Genomic DNA, 6,793 nt, shown 5'->3' on the forward strand with positions numbered 1-6,793 from the left:
CCGGTTTGCCCCGGGTGCGCACCTCGCGTGCACCTTCGCCGCGGTGGGCACCTTGGCTGGGTTGGGCACCATTGAGCGCTCCGAAGTGTGCTCCAAGGTGCGCACCATGGCCCTCCAAGGTGCGCAGCATGGCGTGCACGAAGTCGGAGCCCGGTTTGCCCCGGGTGCGCACCTCGCGTGCACCTTCGCCAGGGTGGGCACCTCGGTGCGCACACCTTCTCAATGTTTTCTTGCCTTTTCTGGAAATTGGTGAAGGCAGCGCATCAAAGGTGCGCACCTCGGTGTGCTCCGAGGTGCGAACCCGAGAGCGCTCCGAGGTGCCCACGAAGTCGAAAGTCGGGTTAATTGCATTGTTTTCCCCGGGTGCGCTCCGAGGTGCGCAACATCGGTGCGCACCAAGGAGGGCTCCGAAGTGTGCTCCAAGGTGCGCACGATTCGGAGCTCGGTTTGCCCGGGGTGCGCACACCTTGGCTGGGTTGCGCACCCTTTGTGCGCTCCAAGGTGCGCACGAAGTCGGAGCTCGGTTTGCCCCGGGTGCGCACCTTCGCCAGGGTGCGCACCTTGATGCGCACGCCTTGGCTGGGCTGCGCACCTTGGTGGGCGCCATGGTGCGCACCTTTCGTGCGCTCCAAGGTGCGCACGAAGTCGGAGCTCGGTTTGCCCCGGGTGCGCACCTTGGTGGGCGCCATGGTGCACTCCGAGGTGCCCAAGATTGGTGCGCACCAAGGAGCGCTCCGAAGTGCGCTCCAAGGTGCGCAGGTGCGCGCGAAGTCGAAAGTTGGGTTAATTGTCCGGTTTGCCTCGGGTGCGCACCTTGCGTGCACCTTCGCCAGGGTGGGCGCCTTGGTGCGCACACCTTGGCTGGGCTGCGCACCCGGGCGCGCACACCTTGGCACCCGCGTTTCCTTCATTTTAAATTTTTTTTTTTTACAATCTCTCAAGTGGGAAATTCTATAATCTCAACTTTTTTTGCCTTTTCAGGAAACTTTTGAATGGAGCGCATCATTGGTGCGCTCCGAAGTGTGCTCCAAGGTGCGCACCTCTGGTGTGCTCCAAAGCTCTCTCTAGCTGCGTGCACCTGCCCCGGCCGCGCACCCGGCCCCGCCCAGCTTCGCTCACCTGTCCCGGGCGTCTGGTGCGGAACCTTAGAGTAAGAAACATCACCGTGCACCTTGGCCAACGTGCGCGACTCGACCGAGCGCGCACTGGCCGAGGTGCACACCGATTTCACCTGGGTGCGCGCGCAGCACCTCGGGCGCACCGGGGTGCGCGCACAACGCCCGGGTTGCACCGTGGCCTGTGTGCTCGGGGCGCCTCGGGTGCGCGCTCGGTGTCGCCCCCGCGCGCGCGGTAGTGCGGGCAGCGCACCCCGGCCCGGCCCGGCCCCGACGAGAACGCAAACGGGCAAAAGGTTTATTCAAATAGCATTGCGACGCCCGGCGAAAAACTAAAAAAGGGTGCAACACCGGGACTTCCCGGGAGGTCACCCATCCCAGTACTACTCCGGCCCAAGCGCGCTTAACTGCGGAGTTCTGATGGGATCCGGTGCACTAACGCTGGTATGATCGCACCCGTTATGAGCTTGTCGCAGTGTGTACTTAGCAAACCGCGACCCACGTGCGAATCCACCCCGGCCACCCACCCCCGTCGAGGTGCACACCCTCCCTCGCGAAGTGCGCCCCGTTCGCCAAGTGTGAGCCCTGCCCGGGTGCGCGCACCTTGCTAGGGCGTCGGGTGTGCACCCGGCCCGGCCTACGTGCGTGCACCTGGACGGGGCGTCGTGTGCGTGCAGTGTCCCGTCTGCAACGCGGTGCCCACACACCACCTCGGGCGCAACGACCTGCGCTCACATGTGGGCCGAGTGCACCTTGGTGCATGTTCGGGGCGCCTCGGGTGCACGCTCGATCTTGCCCCGGTGCACCAAGGCGCTCGGTTTGCCCCGGGTGCGCACTTGGTGCAAGGTGGGCACCCAAAATAGGGATCAAGCACCAAAACACAAGTTTCGGGATGCAAAATGGGACCCAAGGACCACAAATGCGTTCCAAGACCCATGATGGGTCCACGAGAACAAAAATGTGTTCCGAGACTTAATAAACAAATATTGGGTTTTAGGAGAAGAAACATGCTCTGATGCCCAAAACGAGAATCGACCCCGAAAAGGCCACAGGCCAAAAGTGGGATGCGAGACAAAAAAAAATGGGACCCGAGGACCAAAATTGGGTTCCCAGGTCGAAGACAGGGCAACCGGACAAGAAACGACCTCTAAGGCTCGAAATGAGTCCCGACGACTAAAACTTGACAAGAAGCACCCATCAGGCACCCAACTCGACACCCATGGGATGCCGACCCACCCGGGCTTCCACCTAGCACACCTTGGCACCCACCCACCCTCGCACCCAACCTCGCACCCAACTTAGCACCTTTGAACCCACATTGGCACTCACCCTGACCCTGGCACCTTGGAACCCACATTGGCACTCACCTTGACCCTGGCACCCACCTTTGCACTCACCTTGGGACCCACCCTGGCTCCCACCTCGGCACCCACCCAGACACCCACCTTGGTTCCTTGGCACCCACCTTGGATCCTTGGCACCCACCCCGACACCCACCTTGGCACGCAACTTGGCTACTTGCCACCCACCTTGGCTCCTTGACGCCCACCCCGACAACCACCCCGTGACCTACCCTGGCTAGGGTTGGTGCACACCCACCCTGGTGCCCACCTTGGCACCCACCCCATGACCCACCTTGGCACGCACCTTAGTACCCACCCCGTTACCCACCCTAGGACCCACCCCGTGACCCACCTTGGCCAGGGTGGGTGCCTTGGTGCGCACAACTTGCCTGGGCTGCACACCAGGGCGGGCTCAAGATGGCACCCGCGTTCCGTTTTTTTCACTATCTTTCAAAACGGAAATTTTAAAATCTCGTTTTTTTTTTTTTTTTGCCTTTTCTGGAAATTAGTGAAGGCAGCGCATCAAAGGTGCGCAATGCTGGTGCGAACCCGGGAGCGCTCCGATGTGTGCTCCAAGGTGCGGCGTGCACGAAGTCCGAGCCCGGCTTGCCCCGGGTGCGCACCTCGCGTGCACCTTCGCCGGGGTGAGCACCTTGGCTGGGTTGCGCGCCCTGGTGCGCACCAAGGAGCGCTCTGAAGTGTGCTCCAAGGTGCGGCGTGCACGAAGTCGGAGCTCGGTTTGCCCCGGGTGTGCACCTCGGGTGCGCACCTCGCGTGCACCTTCGCTGCGGTGGGCACCTTGGCTGGGTTGCGCGCCTTGGTGGGCACCATGCAGTGCACGAAGTCGGAGCCCGGTTTGCCCCGGGCGCGCACCTCCGCCAGGGTGGGCACCTTGGTGCGCACAACTTGCCTGGGCTGCGCACCAGGAAGGGCTCAAGATGGCACCCGCGTTCCGTTTTTTTCACTATCTTTCAGAACGGAAATTTTAAAATATCGTTTTTTTTTGCCTTTTCTGGAAATTAGTGAAGGCAGCGCATCAAAGGTGCGCAACGCTGGTGCGAACCTGGGAGCGCTCCGATGTGTGCTCCAAGGTGCGGCGTGCACGAAGTCGGAGCCCGGTTTGCCCCGGGTGCGCCCTGGTGGGCACCATGGTGCGCACCAAGGAGCGCTCCGAAGTGTGCTCCAAGGTGCGGCCTGCACGAAGTCGGAGCCCGGTTTGCCCCGGGCGTGCACCGCGGGTGGGCACCTTGGTGCGCATGCCTTGCCTGGGCTGCGCACCAGGGCGGGCTCAAGATGGCACCCGCGTTCCGTTTTTTTCACTATCTTTCAAAACGGAAATTTTAAAATCTCATTTTTTTTTGCCTTTTCTGGAAATTAGTGAAGGCAGCGCATCAAAGGTGCGCACCTCGCTGCCCACCACGGTGCGCAACGCCGGTGGGCACCCGGGAGTGCTTCGAAGTGTGCTCCAAGGTGCTGCGTGCACGTTGTCGGAGCCCGGTTTGCCCCGGGTGCGCACCTCGCGTGCACCTTCGTCGGGGTGGGCACCTTGGCTGGGTTTGCCCCGGCTGCGCTCCGAAGCGGGGTTATTGGAGCGCCGCCTCTTTTTTTGTCGGAGCGTTTGGTGGGGTTTCTCGCATTGGCTCTTCCCAGGCCCGGTTGCCACCCTGGCGCGCACGAAGTCGGAAGTAGGGTTAATTGCCCGGGTGCGCACCTTTGCCAGGGTGGGCACCTTACCTGGGCTGTGCACCAGGGCGGGCTCAAGATGGCACCCGCGTTCCGTTTTTTTCACTATCTTTCAAAACGGAAATTTTAAAATCTCCTCTTTTTTTTGCCTTTTCTGGAAATTAGTGAAGGCAGCGCATCAAAGGTGCGCACCTCGCTGCCCACCTTGGTGTGCTCTGAGGTGCGCACCCGGGAGCGCTACGAAGTGTGCTCCAAGGTGCGGCGTGCACGTTGTCGGAGCCCGGTTTGCCCCGGGTGCGCACCTCGCCTGCACCTTGGCCGGGGTGGGCACCCTCGCTGGGTTTGCCCAGGGTGCGCTCCGAAGCGGGGTTACTGGAGCGCCCCCTCTTTTTTTGTCAGAGCGTTTGGTGGGGTTTCTCGCATTGGCTCTTCCCAGGCCCGGTTGTTGGGTGCGCTCCCACCCTGGCGCGCGCGAAGTTGGAAGTTGGGTTAATTGCCCGGGCGCGCACCTTCGCCAGGGTGGGCACCTTGGTGCGCACACCTTGGCTGGGCTGCGCACCAGGGCGGGCTCAAGATGGCACCAGCATTCCCTTTTTCTCACTATCTTTCAAAACGGAAATTTTAAAATCTCGTTTTTTTTTGCCTTTTATGGAAATTAGTGAAGGCATCGCATCAAAGGTGCGCACCTCGCTGCCCACCTTGGTGTGCTCCGAGGTGCCCACCACGGTGCGCTCCGAGGTGCCCACCACGGTGCGCAACGCCGGTGCGAACCCGGGAGCGCCCCGATGTGTGCTCCAAGGTGCGGCGTGCACGAAGCCGGACCCCGGTTTGCCCCGGGTGCGCACCTCGCGTGCACCTTGGTGCGCACACCTTGGCTGGGTTGCGCGGCCTGGTGGGCACCATGGTGCGCACCAAGGAGCGCTCCAAAGTGTGCTCCAAGGTGCGGCGTGCACGAAGTCCTAGCCCGGTTTGCCCCGGGTGCGCACCTTCGCCGCGGTGGGCACCATGGCGTGCACGAAGTCGGAGCCCGGTTTGCCCCGGGTGCGCACCTCGCGTGCACCTTCGCCGGGGTGGGCACCTCGGCTGGGTTGCGCGCCCTGGTGCGCACCAAGGAGCGCTCCGAAGTGTGCTCCAAGGTGCGGCGTGCACGAAGTCGGAGCCCGGTTTGCCCCGGGTGCGCACCTTCGCCGCGGTGGGCACCCTGGTGCGCACCATGGCGTGCACGAAGTCGGAGCCCGGTTTGCCCCGGGTGCGCACCTCGCGTGCACCTTCGGCGGGGTTGCGCGCCCTGGTGCGCACCAAGGAGCGCTCCGAAGTGTGCTCCAAGGTGCGGCGTGCACGAAGTCGGAGCCCGGTTTGCCCCGGGTGCGCACCTCGCGTGCACCTTCGGCGGGGTTGCGCGCCCTGGTGGGCACCATGGTGCGCACCAAGGAGCGCTCCGAAGTGTGCTCCAAGGTGCGGCGTGCACGAAGTCGGAGCCCGGTTTGCCCCGGGTGCGCACCTCGCGTGCACCTTCGCCGCGGTGGGCACCATGGCGTGCACGAAGTCGGAGCCCGGTTTGCCCCGGGTGCGCACCTCGCGTGCACCTTCGCCGGGGTGGGCACCTCGGCTGGGTTGCGCGCCCTGGTGCGCACCAAGGAGCGCTCCGAAGTGTGCTCCAAGGTGCGGCGTGCACGAAGTCGGAGCCCGGTTTGCCCCGGGTGCGCACCTCGCGTGCACCTTCGCCGCGGTGGGCACCATGGCGTGCACGAAGTCGGAGCCCGGTTTGCCCCGGGTGCGCACCCCGCGTGCACCTTCGCCGGGGTGGGCACCTCGGCTGGGTTGCGCGCCCTGGTGCGCACCAAGGAGCGCTCCGAAGTGTGCTCCAAGGTGCGGCGTGCACGAAGTCGGAGCCCGGTTTGCCCCGGGTGCGCACCTCGCGTGCACCTTCGCCGCGGTGGGCACCTTGGCTGGGTTGGGCACCATTGAGCGCTCCGAAGTGTGCTCCAAGGTGCGCACCATGGCCCTCCAAGGTGCGCAGCATGGCGTGCACGAAGTCGGAGCCCGGTTTGCCCCGGGTGCGCACCTCGCGTGCACCTTCGCCAGGGTGGGCACCTCGGTGCGCACACCTTCTCAATGTTTTCTTGCCTTTTCTGGAAATTGGTGAAGGCAGCGCATCAAAGGTGCGCACCTCGGTGTGCTCCGAGGTGCGAACCCGAGAGCGCTCCGAGGTGCCCACGAAGTCGAAAGTCGGGTTAATTGCATTGTTTTCCCCGGGTGCGCTCCGAGGTGCGCAACATCGGTGCGCACCAAGGAGGGCTCCGAAGTGTGCTCCAAGGTGCGCACGATTCGGAGCTCGGTTTGCCCGGGGTGCGCACACCTTGGCTGGGTTGCGCACCCTTTGTGCGCTCCAAGGTGCGCACGAAGTCGGAGCTCGGTTTGCCCCGGGTGCGCACCTTCGCCAGGGTGCGCACCTTGATGCGCACGCCTTGGCTGGGCTGCGCACCTTGGTGGGCGCCATGGTGCGCACCTTTCGTGCGCTCCAAGGTGCGCACGAAGTCGGAGCTCGGTTTGCCCCGGGTGCGCACCTTGGTGGGCGCCATGGTGCACTCCGAGGTGCCCAAGATTGGTGCGCACCAAGGAGCGCTCCGAAGTGCGCTCCAAGGTGCGCAG

General features: G+C 63.8%; 1 non-coding gene across 1 annotated transcript; it reads right to left on the reverse strand.

Moving 5' to 3' along the window:
• Positions 1-1,454: 1,454 nt before the first annotated feature.
• Positions 1,455-1,573, reverse strand: LOC131864180 (5S ribosomal RNA). The gene has a single exon (XR_009363019.1). It is a non-coding gene; the product is annotated as a 5S ribosomal RNA (ribosomal RNA).
• Between the last annotated feature and the right edge of the window lie 5,220 nt (positions 1,574-6,793).

This window comes from Cryptomeria japonica, unplaced genomic scaffold, assembly GCF_030272615.1.
Source record: "Cryptomeria japonica unplaced genomic scaffold, Sugi_1.0 HiC_scaffold_80, whole genome shotgun sequence".
NCBI lineage: Eukaryota > Viridiplantae > Streptophyta > Pinopsida > Cupressales > Cupressaceae > Cryptomeria > Cryptomeria japonica.